Source organism: Protopterus annectens, chromosome 14.part0 (assembly GCF_019279795.1).
Source record: "Protopterus annectens isolate FY-2018-M chromosome 14.part0, PAN1.0, whole genome shotgun sequence".
Lineage (NCBI taxonomy): Eukaryota > Metazoa > Chordata > Ceratodontiformes > Protopteridae > Protopterus > Protopterus annectens.
Genome location: NC_056748.1, coordinates 292,509,787 through 292,528,888, shown reverse-complemented (window position 1 = coordinate 292,528,888; position 19,102 = coordinate 292,509,787).

The window sequence follows — 19,102 nt, the reverse complement described above, 5'->3', positions numbered from 1 at the left end:
ACTCCCTGGCCAGAATGCTATTTACTTCCTTGGGGTTGGAATAAAACTCCCCTAAAATATACATAGCTTTTTTTCTTCCCTTTCTGCTTACATCTTCTAACTAAAAGGTTTGGTGAGTTAATACTAAAGGCCCATTGAAAATTATTCAGATGCTCCCAGTTATCAGGAATGCACTGGAACTTAGCCACCCTATATTCTCTCTTGTCTGCAATACCTCTTGTAGAACTGTCCTGTCCTGGGGTGACTGTTTTAGACTACTATCTAAGCTTTTAATTTGTTGACTTAGTTTTGTCAGAAAAGCATCATTCACTCTACACTTTTCTTTCTTAATTTTCAGAACCCATCACCTATACAAATTTTTGAAAAGAAGCAATAGATTTGGATCATTACTAATCCATGAACCATTTGAATCCCAGAATGCCTTAATCTAGATTTTTTATTTTATTTCCAACTTAAAATTATCCTTGCCCAGAAGAATAAGTTTTAGCCTCCACTGACCCCCTAGCTGGTAATGCATCTACCTGGGACACATTAATCCTAACCAAGGCATGGTCCAAAAAGGAGCAGATTCAGTATTAGATGCCCTTACCCATCATTACAATGAAATGTTTAAAAGCCATATATCATGTCTGCTGCCACCCATAGTCAAAAGGACATAAACAGTATAGTTTTGTGCCCTCCAAGCATCACATAAATCAAATTCTTCCGGCATGGCCATTAAGCATTATGAAACCATATGATGCTGCTGTACACCCATGGGGAACCTATCCAGGTGTGGATCCAACATCACATTGAAATCTCCTCCTACAATATCATTCTATTGCCCATATTTACTTCCCTTAACACACTGCAAAAAATCTTGTAGGAGGCTATCTCATCCAGATTAGTTCCATAAAAATGCTCCACTACTAGTTTTCTGAAACATGTCTGCATGTTTAACAAGACTTGTCTTCCTGCTCTATCTGAGTGGTGTTGCAGTGTTGACCATTCCAGGGCTTTGTGCAGTAAAATAATGACTCCTCTCTCAGCTAAGTTTGTACAACTGGCATACTTTGTGCCATTTCAGGCTGGCCAAAATTGCATCACCCCTTTCACTCTAAACTTAATGTCCTGTAACAATACTATATTTAGCCAAAAACTCATAAAAAAATTATGAACCACCAAAGCTTTCATGGTAGTAGAAATCCTTTAATCATTCCAATTGACACACCTGACTTCAGAAAAATCTTGTGGCATGTATTCATCATCCACCTACGTATGGAAGGTGGTGGCTGAGCTCCCCTTATGAACATTCTGGTATACTATTACTGAATAATGTGTGGACAATGACAAGTAATTCAGTTACAAAATATAGATAGAAATAATGTATTAAAACTGTAAACTTGAAATTAGTCACAACTAACAACAAATTAAAGGAATATTTAACAGCAAACAAGCACTTTATCCTGCCCAAGAGGCAATAACTCATTTGGAAGATAGTGATTTTCTCCAATGAACACCTGTGGTCTGTAGGTGCATAACATAACTACAACCCCCCACAAACAAAAAATATATAGAAATCCATCTACCATCAACAACATCCTTATTGTAAAGACAAATTTGAAGCAGCCTCTTTTGCCACTTCTCATCCAAATTAGCTGCCTCTTTCATTGTCAAGATCTGTTAACCAAAGAGAGGAGGCTTAATGTCTCCTACCAAAATCAAGAAGTTAGGGCATAACAGTACGCATTTGAAAGCGTGCCTTAAGTGAGGAAATGTCCATTCATTAGATGATCGATTTGTCATTCCAGATAAGCCATCCCCTCTTCCTCCTTGTTTGATCTATACATCCAGGATTGTTCTAAGATGGAAATGAATTTCCTGTGCTGGAATTTTAGGCCTATAAAGTCAGCATTTCCTTAATCTGCCAAATCTTGAAATCTATTTTGGAGTGTGATCTGGCATTTCTAGTCTTTTGGGAGTGCCACCTTGCACTTTTGACTGGTTACTAGTAACTAAAGTATCTTCCTAATCCTTTTTATGTGATGGAGAGTTCTTAGGTGAGGTAGAGTTTTTTTTTCACCCCATTTTTCTCACTGACATTGAAGAGCCATGTTGGGAGCTGCACAGAGCAGACTTGTTTTTTTTGGGATGCACATATACATTATTCTTACTCATGGCTAAATTTTTGTGCAAAGATGTTGATATTTTCAGCCAGGAGTTAGGTACTGCATCTGGGCGTATGGTTTTCCATTAAGGAGCTTTTCTTAATTTTGTTTCATTTTCTGTGGACACTACTTCATCCCATCCATATCCTCTACATTAGAATTCCTTACTCTTTCTTTTAATTTTTCTATCCATTCATCATCTTTGTCATATTCCTCTGGGTCTTCATATATATCTGTCCAAAATGTGTCTATTCTTTTTATGGCAGTGTTTCTATTCCCTTTGCTTTGTTTTCCAGTTCTCCATAAAACATTTTTGGGTTGTTAATAAATTGCTTATTTTGTACTTTTCCTTTATATTTATCTGCATATCTTCTAAGTTTTTCTGCCTGTGTTGATATTTTTAGTTTATTATTTGCAATATTGTATGATAGATCCTGGTCAGTATTGATACTGTGCATTGATTTTACTATGCCTATCTTTCTGCATATTTTGACAATCTGTTTCATCTTCTATATTATTCTAACAGTGACACTTCTTGTCTTAATTGCTTTATAGTTTTCTCTATTCGATGCTTCCATGGTGATATTTTGCTTATTCCCTTGCTTTCCATCATTGCTCTGTGTGCTTTTTTATTAATACTTTATCCGTTATTAATTTAACTGCACTGTAATGTATTTTATTTATTTCTTTTATATCACATGAACTTCTCTTAATAGTCCTGATTACTCTCATCATCTGTTTTACCAGACTTTTAACATTTTGGGTCTTATTTCCTTTCTGTGGTCTGTTTCTTTCATTGATCTTAATATGTCTATCTGTCTTTATTAAATCAAATGGCTCTTCCCTTATATCATTTTCTTCTAGACTGATAACACCTTTCTTGACCTCTATTTCCTGTGAGTATTCTACAGAAAGTTCAAGACCATCTTCCTGTGACATATCCTCTTCAGTTACACCGTGCATCATCTGCTCCTCTCCATATGGGAACACATTTGCCTATCACTCCACAACATTGCCTGCATTATAGTTGTCACTGTTTCCTGCTCCTTCCCTTATTGTACAACTTCAGCTTGAACTTTTGTACCAGTTTCCAACAAAGCCTCCAGATCATCACCATGCGGCAAGCCTTTGGTTGATTCCAGCTCCACTTATTTCTCCTTAATCCAGAAATTCATTGTTCCATCATTGTGTGGCATTACCTGTGTCAGATTTCTACACTAAATCCTTCATAGCTTCATAGGTAGGTACTAGGCTATCTGCCTGAAGGCATTTATAAGCCTAGCCAGAAAGTGTTGGCTTTCGCCGCCACGTTAGATTAGTTTCCAGTGCCACTGTCCAGCAGAGCCACTGAAGTAATCCCCAGGGTAAACTTTCTGTTTCCCATCCACTCGTCAAGGTTTCTTTTGAGCTCTGTCTAATGTAGATTGGAATCTTGTTCCAAAGCATGGGAAGTCTCTGGAACAGGAATCTATCCCTCCAGCACATCCTATTTATTGTTGTGATGAGGTTTAGATCCCTAGAGCATGTGGCTCAAGAGGATATGGTTTTCGTTAGGTGGAACATGTCCATCAATTCTGGGTTGGACATGGCCTTGTATGTCAGGCAGAGATCACCTCTGAGTAGGTGGTATGCAACCGAGTACAGCTGGAGTTTCTTCAGTCGAACTGCATAGGGCATTTGTTTGAGTCCAGTGATCCTCTTGGTGAGGTACTTCTGTGGTCTTTCCATTTGTTGCAGGTGTCTTGTAAGGTAAATCCCAAATGGGGCGTTGTACTCTATGATGGGTCTGATGAGTGAAGAGTAGAGGGGTACAATGACCTCTTTTGATCTGGATGCAAACCCTTTTGTGATTAGGTGAGTCACATAGAAGGATTTTCTAACCACTTTGGCAACAAGGAGAGATTACTATCTACTTGGGTCCCCAGATCCCTTATTACGTTTTCCGTATTTAGGGGGCTACCACCTATGTGGTAGTTTGTGTGTACTTTGTTTTTTCCAAAGTGGATGACTATGCACTTTTTGGCATTTAGCTTGAGGCCATGATTTTGGCACCAGGTATCTGTCTCAGTGAGACCCTTTTGGAGGATGTCTGTGTCAGCCGGAGAGTCAATTATAGCCCCTAGTTTGCAGTCATCTGTGAACTTGGTCAGCCATAGTCCTCCTGTGCTTGCTTGTACCTCTGAGAAGTATATGCCAAACAGGAAGGGTCCTAGGACTGAGCCCTGGGGAATGCCACGTGTAACCAGTTTAGAGTCAGACCTAGCTCCTTCAACTCTCACCATGTGGGTTCTGTCCATGAGCCAATTGGCAACCCATCTTGTGACATAGGAGTTTATGTTCAGGCTGGTGAGCTTGTCTATAATACCAGAATGGGGAATGGTGTCAAAGGCCTTTGCGAGGTCTAGGCATGCTGTGTGTACCACCTTTCCCTCATCTATAGCCTTGATAATTGTCTCAAAGAAGTCCACCAGGTTTAGGAGGTATGATCTGCCCTTAACAAAGCCGAACTGGGTAGGGTCCAGTGTTTGGAGGTTCCCAATGTCACTGTTAATGAGTTTTATGAGGATGCGCTCCATAGCCTTGCAGACCAAGCTAGTCAGGCTTATAGGCCAATAGTTCCCGGGGTCTGTTTTTGCCCCACCTTTGTGGAGCGGAATAACCATTGCTGTGTGCCACTCTATGGGTACATAGCCTGTGGAGAGGCTGAGTTTGAACAGTGTGTTTAGGTGAGGGGTTAGTTCGTCTTTGAGCTCATGTAGGTCGCAGCCTGGGACACCGTCCGGTCCCATTGATGCTGTGTTTTTGGCTTTGCAGAGGGCTGTTTTAACCTGAGTGTCTGTGATTTGATGGGCTCTACATTCTTCTGGTATGGTTATGGGCCCTTTTGGGGGTGAGAGTGGGGTGAAGTTTGCACTGAACCTGTCTGCCAGGATGTTGGCAATATCGGTTGGTTCAGTGTATTTTGTGCCATTCTGCATTAACTCCGAGCAGATGTGAGCATTGCCACTTAGATTCTTGACATAGCTAAAGAATGCCTTGTGGTTATCTTTGGAGTCCTTGGCAGTTTTTTTTTCGAAGCTCGCCTTGGACAATTTTATGAGGGATTGTAGTTTCTTGCTGATACTGATCAGGGATGTCTTTCCTTCTTGGGATTTTACCCTTTTCTGTACTAGTTTCCTCCTTCTATTGTATAGCTTGTTTATGGCAGGGGTCCACAAGACTGGTTTCCTTTTCTTGGAGGAGTGAGTCTTAGTTTTGCTTGGGATAGCACAATCCATGCATTCTTGTAGGTGCCTGTAGAATGCATTAGTAAAGGATTTTGCAGCTTGGACAGCGTTATCCTTTAGCATGGGGGCTTTGAAACTTTCCACCTTGGTCTTAAGTAATGTGAAGTTTGCTTTTGAAAAGTTTTTCATGGTGGTTTCCTTGTCCTGAGATGGGGGCAGAATGTGGATATCCAAAGTTATTTGTTAATGGTCAGATCTAACCAGCGAGGGGTTGACCTTCGGTGTGGAATACCGGTCACCCATGTTGTTGATGACCAGGTCCAATATGTTGTCACCTCTGGTGGGAATGTTAACCAGTTGATCCAGGGCATTTGAGTTTATAAATTCTAGGAAATGTTGGGCAAGGGAGTTAGCACTTGAGTAGTTCTCCCAGTTAATGTTTGGGTAGTTGAAATCACCCAATATTAGGGTGTTTGTTAGGACCTTTATGTTTTCTAGTGTTTCCAGAAATGCAGAATGGGGGTCCTGGGACATGGTGGATATTCTGTAGCAAGCTACAATTTGAATTGCAGTTTTTCCCATTGTTAGTTGCACATGGATGGTCTCTGAAGCATCATGCTGTGCCACTAACCTAGAGGTGTGCGTATCCTTGATGAATATGGATACGCCCCCGCCTTTTGTATTTTGGTCCAGGTTCTGTGGCTGAAATATATGCTATGAGTTGTAGCCTGGTAGTACTGGGGTGCTCTCTGAAGCCTTAAACCAGGTTTCTGTTACTGCACTTATATCGATTTTCTCCATACTGAGGAGTGCCTCAAGTGCATGCATTTTGAGGTTTAGACTTTTGGCATTGAGTAGCATTACCCTCAGATTTTTGTTACTTGTGCTATTTACAGCGGTGGGTTTGTCTTTTGAGCCTTGCCTAAAACAGGCACTATGGGGGTGGCAAGTGCCTTGGCCAGTATTCAAAAGCCTAAAGGTGACAGGTGCAAGCCATGTCTAGCAAAGCAGCATGGCTTGTCGAGCATGTCATCCCAGGAGGACAGACACTGGATCCCCTTTGAATGACAATAGAAACTTAGCCAATTGTTGAAATTGATCATTTTTTCTTTATACCGTTGTATCATTCTTGGTGAGGGCAGGATGCTACTCAGGGTCGTGGTCAGACCGGCCTGGGCTACGTGATCAGACAGCTCTTTCATATCTCTTTTCATATAGTCCAGGCAGGTACTGCCCAGGTCATTCACACCAATACAGACAATGACAGAGTCAAATTTGTACTTGTTCTGGTGTGACCTGAGTGCTTGTGTTATGTGGCGAATCCTGGCACCCGACAGGCAGCTAACAGTAACCTTCTCCTTATTCAGCCTAGTGAGTATGACGTCGGTGTGCCTGACTATAGAGTCACCTATTACTATTATGTTGGGTATGTTATTTTGCCTTAAGGGCTGTGATTGTGTGGCATGCTGGTTTTGTGAAGTATGTGTTTCATGGTTTGTGTTGGGGGGTGGAGGTTGCTTGGATGTCTGCTTTGCAGGTCTCTGTTGCTTTTGCAGATTTTTATTTGGAGACCCCAAGTATGGTTTCATATATTTATGTGTGTTTTTGCCAGTGGGTTTATGATGGTGTGATGCCAGTATTTCCCTTCTCCTCTTGACTGTCTGATCCAGTCTTCGGTTGAGGGAGCTTAGCCTCCAGTTTGGCTGTATAATTGCTTCTCTCGCATGTATTAGTGTTTGGTGGTAGGATGAGAGGGTTGTCTTTGTACATGAGGCAGTTGTAACATTGCCTCAAAATGCCCAGATTTACCAGTTGGACTGGAGAGTACACCTGAAACTGCCCTTTGGACATGCTTGGATAGGTAGAGTGAACTGTTTTACTGAATAGCTGGTAAGGTTGAATAGAGAGCCTTGTCCTTCTGTACAGTATAGGTGGGTCTTGTGCTATGGTTTATAAGTGCTTGCTATGAGTTTTGAGCAAATGCCGGGCTGAAAAATTAATGGCTTGAGTGCTTAAGTTGAAAGTTTGTCTAGTTCCAAGGGAAAATTGAAGAAGAGACTTTGTGGAGCCGGGAATAGTTATACCCTAGCTAACCGGTGCTGCCTGGCGCACAAAACCAGGCTAATGCAGTTTTTATAGCAGGGAAATGAAAGAGATATAAATTAGCCCAAAATGGCCAATAAACTACTAATTTCTGGACTGAAACTACTCCTCCAGGGACAGATAGGCTACTCAAAGCTCCCCTCTCTCACAGGTGAACAGAGAAACTTCCTTCTATCCAAGTAAGGTATGGGCAAACACAGAGATTTGTAACACAGCCCTGAATTCAGCACTAACCTGAAAGCTGGTCTATACTAGCTTAGAGAGGCAGGAAACAAGTATATATATACACATATATATATATATATATATATATATATATATATATATATTTTTTATTTTTTTTTTTCAGAAAATAAAGCAGATACAATAAAAAAAACACTTTAAAAGCACAGGAAAGGATGCTTATCATTATATATCCCAGTTCAGAGTTGTAGTCAATACCCCTAGTAATAAAGTAAGAAGAAACACAAATACAGTAAAAACAGATGAATAAAGTGCAATTATTTTTTTTTATATATACAAAACAATAGAAAACGAACAAACTGATTTAAACAAGTTACCCAACTAACCAGAAGAAAGTTCAAAACTGAGCCTTGTTCCAGCAGTCTTCAATCAGACAAGTTCTAACTGCACACTCCCACTACTAGGGTGCAGGGGAACCTTCTCCAAAAAAAGATGGCCTAGATCAGTGCTCAAGTTATACAAACAAAGCCAGATTCAGCAGGCCTGAATCGGTCCTATGCTACAACAACAAGGCGTACCAATTTCAGAAAGAAACAGTTTAAATAAGCAGGCACAATAAGCCTGTGGCCAGAAATTCCCAGCTCAGAAGGGCAGAATCCAGCCTCTCCTCCCACAAGAGTGAAGACCACAAACCTTCTTAATGTAGAATAACTGGCCTGAAGCCCAAGTGCTTAAACCAGAACTAATACACTTTTAGAATAGCAGACACTGAGCTTTCAATCAGCAGTTCCCAGCTTAGAAGGATGTAAGCTACTTGTTCAGCCACAACAGCGCAGACGACAAATCTTCTTAATGTAAAACAACCAGTATGAAGCCCAAGTGCTTAAACCAAAATATTTAGAATAACAGTTACAATTTAATCAGGCTACTACCAAGCAGTAATAAATGCAGCAGAATACATAAAATTGAGTACTTTTAAGAAGAGGCAAAAGCAAAATAAAGTAGGAGGAAACACAAATACAGTAAAAGCAGATGAATAAAGAGCAGATTTTGTTTTTGTTAGTAAAGTGCAAGGAGAGAGGAAGGAAGAACCTAAGTGGGTTGGCCTTCTCAAATCTTCTCTCTGTATTAAGTACAGTGAACACTAGACTCAGAATATGATCTCACTGTATTCGGTTAAGTGAGCAAATGAAATGGACTCAGAAGGAGTGGTCAAATACAGACTTACAGGAGGGGCGGGCAATTCCAGAGCCACCAAGACTAACACCAAAACAAGAACAGGGAGGGTAGGTGGGAACAAATTGCAGAGAGTGACACAGCACACACACTATTCAGAGAAACACACAATTAGGTACAAAAAAAAATGAAAAGCAGTACTTTTAAAACTGCAAGTTTGTACTTAACCTCAGCTTCTAATGCAGGTGATTGTAGCCAAGCAAGTCTCTCAGAAGTTGAGCATAAAATGATTTCTCAAACTTTGTGGCTAGCAGTTAAAGTACAGAGGAATCCCTCTAGGCTAACAGTTAAATATCAGATAACATGAAGTGAGAAGACCACCACCCCCTTTTATAGCAGAGAGAGAGACACAGCACACACACTATTCAGTGAAACACACAATTAGGTACAGAAAAAATGAAAAACAGTACTTTTAAAATTGCAAGTTTGAGTCTCTCAAAAGTTGAGCATAAAATGCACTTCACAGATAATCCATAACATCAGTTTCTGTTTTTTTAACGTCTTCCTTAATAATCCTCTTTTCGACCCCCCCCCTCGTTTTCATATTTTTTATATTAAAAAATTGTCCACAACTGGGATCCTTAGCCTATATTACTCTTCAGATATCTTTGCATAAATATTACAACATACAATATAAATATTTCTCCATACCACATAAATTTGGCAATGCGCCACATAAATATTGCATCAGCCTGGTTAACAACAGGAAAAATTATGCTCCTCCTTAAGATTGAACCAGCAAACTATCCTAAAAACTATAGATCTATACCTTACCTTCTGATGATATGCAAGCTATATACTGGAATTGATGCAGAGTTTATAGTCATTTAGAAAAAAAAACTTAGTCTTGGCAAAAGAACAAAATGGTAGTAAAAGAAAGTCATATGGATAAAGGATCATTTGCTGCTAAGTGATAGTAGAGAATTGTAAAAAAAAAGGGAGGAATCTAAGTCTGGCATAGATATATTACAAAAAAGCATTTGACAGCATTCCGCATTCATGGATAAAGGAATGCTTACATCTGTATAAGATACACCCTAAATTGATTGATTATATCACAGTGACCACGAAACAATGGCATACCACTTTGCAGTTAAGCCATGACAAAGGGGGAAATTAGTATCCCAGGGATAAAAATTAAAAGCAGAATATTTATAGAGGTATTCTTTGTTACCATTGCTGTTTTGTGTTGCCTTTAACCCTTTAAGCTGTTTTCTTAACAGATTAGGTCATGGTTGCAATTTGGTTCCCAGAAAACAACTTTGTTTAAAGACTTCTCATCTACTTTCTGTGGATGACTTACAACTGTGTAGTTCATCAGATGAGACTCTGATGCCATTGCCTTTTAGGAGTTAGATACCACCTAAATCAAATCTGCAGTTTTATCATAATATTTTGGTCATTTTCCGAAGTGACGTAGTGCTTTCCATACTTTTTCCCATGGTGTCAAGTCAAGAAGTGTTCTCTCATGCCTACACCATTTTATCCTCATTAGGCACGTTATTACTTCAGCTCTATGTCCCCAAGTATTTTTACAAATCATTCCTGTCCTGTTCAGAGTAATACTTGCCAACTTCTGTCATTTCAGACTCCTCTTGTTCTCTGATTTCTTGATATTTTTAATCTAGTTATGTTGGATTTAAGCATAATTGAATCAATCTTGTCCATCCAAGTTAAATTCTTGCTCCATGTCTTCCCCTTTAGACATATGAGGGATCAGCCAAACTAGCTGAGACCAATCTTATACCTTTACGTTTCCATCTATCTTTAGATGGCTCAGACAGCACCATTTTAGTCTCTGGGTGATGCCATGTATAGCTGGCAGGACATATCCCCCATGCATTCTTCATAAATTTGCATCACCCATTTCCAGGACATCCATAGCAAGGTGTCTGCCCAGATCCCCTTTTCTCCTTGGTTATCTTGTTCATTATCTTTTACTTTCCATAAGATATAATTCAGCTGGGATACTCAGTGTAGCTTGCTACATGTGGAATTCCCAGACCCCCCTTGGAATCTGGGCATATATGCCACCACCAGTGAGATCCTCCTGTTATAATCTCCAAGTATTGCTGTCTATTAAAGCCTGAACTGACATCAAAATAAGATGTGTTGCAGGCACAAAAATATTCTTAACTAAATATAAAATCTGTGGTAGTATCATTACTTGAACCTATCTGGTTTTCTCCACCAAAGTTAAGAACTGGGTTAAGGCTTTTGCTTGGCAGCAAATTCAGCTCGTTCACTGCCTCCCCTCTCAGCCAACAGCTTGATGCAAATTCAGGTTCACGGACTCGAACGTAAAATCAAAACTTCATTTATTCACAATGGTTAAGCGCTTTCACTTGCAAGAGGCAAGCTTCATCAGAACAAAGAATGATAAAACTTCCACAGTTTAAATACAAAAAAAAAAAGCGCCAAAAATTGGCTGATTGTAATTAATTACATCATTAAGAATTGTTTGTACACTGAAAAAACATACTGACATAAAAAATGCATGCCCCAATGGCCTTAGAAATATCTATAAAAAGTTAAAACTAAAATTACTATCAGAAACTACCATCTAAAAAATATGTATACTTCCTAATAAATATTGTTAATCCATAATAAGCAGGGGTTTGATTGTAATATAGTCATTCAATCCCGGTGTTGTGGTGGCATCAGTATATACCTGCCACCACAGTTCACGATATAAGAGGTGATTCTTAATATTACCACCTCTGGGATTATTTTTAATTGTTTCCAGGATCCCAAACTTAAAATTGTGGTCACTTCCACAATTTAAAATGTGTCTGGATAACGCATTTTTCGTATCTTTTTTCTTTATGGAATATATGTGGGCATAAATTCTCTGTCTCAACTGCCTCTCTGTTTTTCCAATATAAAAAAACTGACAGGACATACAGACTGCTATATATACCAACATAGTTGATCTACAATTCCCTTTTATTGTGTATCCTGGTATGATTTACATTGTTCAAGCAGATCAATTTCTGTTCCAAAATGTATTGGCATTGATGACAGGTGCCACATTTGGAAGTATTAATTCCTTTATGGTTGTCCATTAATGTTTTTCTGTCTAAAATATACTTTAAGTTTTTACCCATTCTAAATACAAAGTGGGGTTGAGTTCCTACTTTCTCTACTATATTGTCTGTTGAAGTTAAAATATACCAATTATTGAGTACTATGTTCCTTATGAACTGACTGCATGGACCATATTCAATAATAAGGGAGTTACTATATGATGAGGTATTATTTGTGCAAAGGTTGATTACATTTTTCTTATTTCCAATACCAATTGTGGAAGAATTTCTATTATCTAAGTTTTCCATGATATTCGTTGGTGTATTCTCTTTCCCTAATAGGGGTAAATATCTCTGTTCCCTTTGTCCTAATGTGTATTTCATGGTGTCTTTCAACATTGTCTCATCATATCCTCTCTCCTTGAATAACTCAAATATAAAATTCAATTCCTTAACTAAGTCATCCAACTCAGAAGTCATTCTTATGGCCCGGATACATTGACCGTTGAAGATGTTTCTTTTCAGTTTATATGGGTGGTAGATGTTAAAATCTAAATATGAATTAGAAAATGTCGTCTTTCTATAAATGGTTGATTTAAAACCTTTATTGTCTTTAGTAATAAGGGTGTCCAAATAGGGTACCCCAATGTTATTATATGTGAACGTGAATTTTAAGAACTGACTACTAGAATTTAGATCACCCATAAAATTCTCAAATGTGATGGCATCATTCTTCCACAGAATATATATATCGTCTAAGAATCGGGAGAAATAGGCTATGTTATCTACATGGTTGGTGTTAAAGATGTGTGTGTCCTCCCAATCTAACATAACTAAGTTAGCAAAGATTGGGGCACATGCTGCACCCATGGCTACTCCACTTGTCTGCCTAAAAATTTCTCCCTCATAATAAATGAAATTATATTCTAAGACGATACTCATTAAATCCGCTAAAAGGGTAATTTTATCCCAACTTAAATTAGTATACTTCCTAAGGCTTCTTGTAAAGGCTTCAAGCCCTTCATCTATAGGTATGCTACTAAATAAATCAATCACGTCAATGGAACAAAATATTAGATTTTCCACAGCTATATTGACAGGAAACTTACCCAAAAATTCCCATGAGTCCTTCACTAGATGCCTCACTTTGTCATATATAAATTTGAGAGTAGTATCTATGAATTTTCCTATAGGAAAGGTTTTGGCCTTGCTCCCTGAAATGATGGGTCTAAATGGTGGATCTAGGTGGTCTTTATGAACTTTGGGAATCCCTACTATAGTGGCCATGGTAGGGAATTCTACCTTCATGTATTCATACTGTTCCTCGGTGATACTATGTTCTATCCTATAATCCTCAAGAAAGGAATCTATTCTTCTATATGAAATATTAAGTTCATTCAATGAAGAGAGTTCATAGTTGCCCGATGTATGAAGTATGTTATGAATTTTTGCACTATATATAGTGGTATCATAGATCACAATACCTCCCCCCTTATCCGGTTTCATTACCCTGTAATCACGATCCATGCATAGATCTTTGAGTATACAGGATTCCTCCTTGGTTAAATTGGTAGTACCTTGAGCTGTTTTGTTTCGTTTGTTTCTGTTGTTAAATTTGTATATATCTTTAATAACCTTGTTCTCAAAGGTGGATATCACCGGATTATTGATTGGCATAAAGTGACTTTTCTTCCTCAATTCAACAGCCCTATCCTGTTCCACATTATTGTCAAACATAACAGACAAATTTAGCTTTCTAATAAATTTTTTGAAGTCAAAAATCGTATTTACTACCTGAAAAGGTGGGGTCGGTACATACTTCAGCCCTTTGGATAACAAACTGAAATGGGAGCTATTAAGTTCTAAATTACTATAATTATAAATCTTGAAATTATTACATTCACTAACAATATTGTCTATAACTGTGATGCTTGATAGGGAATCTGAATAATTCCCTGATTGGATAATAGGTTGTGCTTCACTCAGTGTTTTTCCCTCCATTTCCCTCCTTTTTGCCAGGTTCTTTGATAGCCCTTCCTTGGGGGGGGATGAAAATCCTGATGTGTATGTATATCAGTATTATCATATTCAGAATCCCTATTCACTAGATGTGATGTATCATTTGACTTTGCACTAGTCCATTTATAACATAAGCGCCTACTATACTGTTCCCTATCCCTTTGAAATTTCTTGGTCTTACGCTCAAATGCTTTCCTGGCCCTGTCTTCAGCTATAGAAAACTGCTTGTAGAACAATTTTTCCCACTGTTGAAAGGCCAAGTCATGTGTGATGGAATTATTGAGCGCTTCAATTTCAGTTATATATTTACACAACTTAACATCATTATATTCCATTAATTTTCTCATATATTCAAAACCAAAAGTGTCAAATTTGTCAAAGTTAAGAACTGGGAAATATTAGGTAACAAATGGATCACCTTTTATTTTAAGGATGGCTAAGTTACAACTTAGTGTTTCTGTAATTGTTACCCTTAAATGCAGACCCAGATATTCTGCTTGACGAACTACCTACATCCCCATATGTTCCACATCAATAGGTTCAAAATCACCTTTCCCACATTTAATAATGGCTAGTTTGGATAGGTTGCATTCCACACCTGAGGCCCTCCCAAATTATTTCAATATCATTTGATCCTTCTGTAAAGCATCTGTGAGTCTTGAGCTCAAATGATAGAATCATCTGTGAGCAAAAGAAAGGCACTTTTGTCATCAGTCCCCATCTCTAGTGTCCCTATGTCCTTGGGAACTTGGAAAGCTAACTCTTCAAAAAACTGGAAGGAAGAGGGCTAACTATTCAAAAACTAGAAGTAAGAGGGCAGGAGAAAGAGGACATTATTGTCTAGTTCCACTTCTTGTATTCCATGGATCAGAGTGACCTCCACTGAACAGCATACTAAAAGAAGGTGAGGAATATAGATGTTCAACTCATTCCAAAAACATCAATTACAATTGCTTTTTAACAAAACGTGGAAGAGGAAACCGCAATCAACTGTGTCAAATGCTTTACAGATATCAAATAAGACTAATGCAGCTTTGTAAGGGAAACTTTCACTCTTGTAATGGGGATGTTTATGCTGCCTTGAACATGCAACCTAAGTTGGGCCCTTTTAGAATTATACTATATAACTCACTACAGTGACAGGTGAAAACTTTCCTTGTCTCATCATCCTTGATTAAGCTCTGACCAGAAAAAGTTATTCATGCCATGACAGTCTTGTTTTTGCTGCAGATGTTTAAAAAAACAGGCAGTACATTTTGGGACCCCTTCTCTTTTCAGCCATTGTCTCTGGAACTCACCTTCTTCCTTGGTCACTTCCATCAAAATAATTTCAGTCTGCAAAGCTGACTGTTTTTTTTTTAGATATTCTTGATCCCTATAGAACACTAGCAGATCTCGAATCCCCTTTAATTCTAGGTATTTCCAAGTGAGAACATCTTGCATGGAATTCCTTTTTATCCCTTCCCAGTCCATGAGTTCCCCTTTTATGGTGGACTTTCAACCTTTCTACCAGCTATATGAGAAATTAATATTTGGTATTGTATTCCTACTGAGGACATCTGTTACAGCTTTGCTCAACACTTCCTTATCTCTTTTAGAAGACCATCTATAGTGTGCCTATCATCAACTTAGGGGCCTGCTCCTCAGGATTAATAACAAGTGAGATAGGAGCATAGACACTGTTCTTATTATGTAATGAAACAAACATATAGTCCAGCCTACTACCTTGCTGAGAAAGATTTCAACAAAAGGTTCAAAAGATTTTTTTTGAGTAGTATTCTCTTCAAATATATAACGAACTCTATAATCAGAGAAGGAAAGGTAATAGAATGGGAAAAGGCCATGAATTTACTGCAGGCCAGAGATTGCCTTCCCTATCAATGATTGATATCAGAGTATAGGCAAAGAGGAAGAAATAAGGGGATCCTAAGTGAAATACCAGCACTGCTAGAGTTGTTAGTAGAATCTAGAACAGAAGCTGCTGTTAAAAAGGGAATCATTTAAAGAGCGTACAACATATTGCATGATAACTACAAGAATCAATCAGAGGACGTCAGTAAGGATTGGGAATAGTGATTAGATAAGCAATTCACAAACAATGGGGGATATATGTATGTCTCCCAGATATGCAACAAAGTCTAGAAGATTTAGAATCTTTGCTTGGAAGTGTTTACATACCCCGAGTAGACTCCAAAGAATTTTTGTTCAGGTAGACAGCAAATATTGGAGATGTGATGGGGAAGAAAGATTTAATTGGGAACATATTTTCTGGGAATGTAATGAGTTGACAAACTTTAAAGATTCCCTGCAGACTACTCTGTCATAGATATTAGGTTAGCAAATCTGTGTAACTAAGAAAATGATATTTTGAACTATGATACAGAATTGGAATTGCCTAGACATAGTAAGGTCTTGCTGAGTCTAATTATGGAGGCTGTCAAAAAAGTAAGTACTTGAAAATGGAAATCAAAGTCTAAATCTATTTCCCATTCTCAATAATTGGTGACTGGGTAAATCTCCACCCCCTCCCCAGTAACAGAGGGCTCCTGGAGCACTCCCTGGGCTAGAAACTCTCCAGCTCCTTGGGTGGGATCCATCCACCTACACCCCCCCTAGAATGCCCCAATGGTTGTATGAATAGTTGATGGATTCCTTAAGAATACCCTGGATACTCCCTCCCGATATTTAACATTCTGAGTCTACCAAACTAACAACAATAATTAGGCTGTGGGTAATAATGTGTACTACCCATTGGATTTGAACATAGACATTTAAAACACATCCTAAGATAGTCAATAATTCCATAAAACTATATATAACACTTATACTTTTTTTTTATATCAGGGGACCCTTGTCCCTGGCAGATGATATAACAGCAAGTATACTGTCAATTACATAAACAACTTCTTCTTCTTTCGGCTTTTCCTGGTTAGGGGTCGCCACAGCGAATCACCTGTCTGCTCATGATTGGCAGTAGAGTTTCACAGTGTCGAGTTGCCACCCCAGCGCCCAACCTTCCTTGGAAGGCACACACATGCATGCACTCATGCCTAGGGCCAATTTAGAGTGTCCAATCCACCTACAGCATGTGTTTGGGATGTGAGAGGAAACCGGAGCACAAGGAGGAAACCCAAGTGACCACAGAAAGGACATGCAGACTCTGCACAAAGGCACCCCAGCCAAGGATGTAACTAGAGAACCTCTTGCTGTGAGGCAACAACGCTAACTGCTGTGCCACCATGGCCGCCCTGAAAATTACATAAGCTTGCAGATACAAATTATACCATACCTTTAAGGTGTCGGTGAACTTGACCCAGTAGAAGATAATTCCCATGCATTTCCTCACTTAGACATTAAGCAGATCCGATGAAATATATGGAACAAAGAAGGAGAATTGCAGTCTCTGCCATAGGCTATCCAGTTACATTCAGTAAGAACGCAGCAATAATTAACAGGAGAAAATGTTTAGATTAGCTGTTAAACTCACAAAAGAGAAAACCACCCATTCTTACCATAGTCCGGTAGTCTTGTCCTCGCTTGTGGAAAAGGATAGGCTGAAAAGAGAAAAAGAAACAAAAAAAAAGAGGAGATTAATAACTCCAGCATTCCTGCAGCAGAAACCTCAATTTTAACTATAACAGCATTATGCATAGCAAAGTACTTTTAGCAGATTCTTACAATAACAACAATCAGACTAGTACAAATGGCTGACCTTGGTCTTATAACTATACATTTTGACAGGGCAGAAACAATACTGAAACTGAATATGTGAAAGTTGATAAGATGACACTAGAATCAGTTCCCAGAGCAATAAGGGTGTTTGCAATTCACCTAGGATAAATAGTAAGAACTGGTGCATCAAGTAAAAGTCTACAAAGAGTAGGAAACACTATGCCAGTCAGCCATCTGTGATACTCTTGTCCAGCTTTCTGAGACCTTCTGAGCTCTAGCAGTTTTTGTCTGCTGAATTGGATGACCCCAAGAAAATCTTGGACCATGATATTTACCACACAGATTCTTGAGCCACCAGTGTTAAGATCAAGGACTGAAGTTTTATCTACCCATCTCCACTCTTGGATGTTCCTTTCTCATGGTGTTGATAGGGCACTTTGTGCACCTGATGAGTTGCATTTAGATTGGGTTTCCTTATCCTGGTGCTGATAGATGTCTTCATGTTGAGTTAACTCCAGCACCTGCTAACCAGAGCTTCCACTAATATTTCAGTTCCCTTATTGCATGGTGAGCTTTACATAAGTAAGTGCATCTGCACTTGATACAATTGTGTGTGCATTGTAGCCTGGAGATTGCCTGGACAACTTTGATTTATTCTGAGCCAGAGAGTTTTAAAGAGAAAACAGACACTGTCACTTTTTGTACTTCTACATCTCCCACTCTATTTCTGCATCTGACCAGTACCTTTCCTCCTCTTCATCGTCCTCTAAGCTTTTCACTTGCTTTTGCACTCCTTTACTAAAAAGAGAAGTGGATCTGACATTGTGAAGAAAAACCCTTTCCCTTCCCTTTTCTACTATTATCACTGCAGGGTATACTAAGGTCATTTTATATCCCCAAAGTGTTATCTCCTATTTAAATACCAGCATTTCCTTTCACAACCCGAACAATCTATGTGAGTAGTCAACAAGAAAGTATAAAATATTCTTCCTCCAATGAATACCTTGTTGCCTTTAGCTAAGGTGTGGCAACAAATCACAGGTACTGGCAGACTGTAATGCTGCTAGAACATTTCTAGGTGCTCCCTTATTATTGTGACGTGGACTCCTCAAAACCGAGGTGGAATCCTTCAAAGCCTCCGAGCCTGTGGAAAATACGGCCCAGACCACAGGATCCTTTATAAACGCTTTCTATGAACACCTTCAGGAATGCATGGATCATGCAATCCCAAACAAAACCAAGACCCAATCCTCCAAAGGCAGACGTCCTGTCTGGTGGACCCCAGCCATAAACAAACTATACAATAGAAGGAGGAAGCTACTACATGATAGAGCAAAATCCCAAAAAGGGAAGGCATCTCTGATTAGTATTAGCAAAAAACTATGGGCACTCATAAAATCGTCTAAGGCCAGCTTCGATAGAAAAATTGCACAGGACACTAAGGATAATCACAAGGCTTTCTTTAGTTATGTTAGGAACCTGGGTGGAA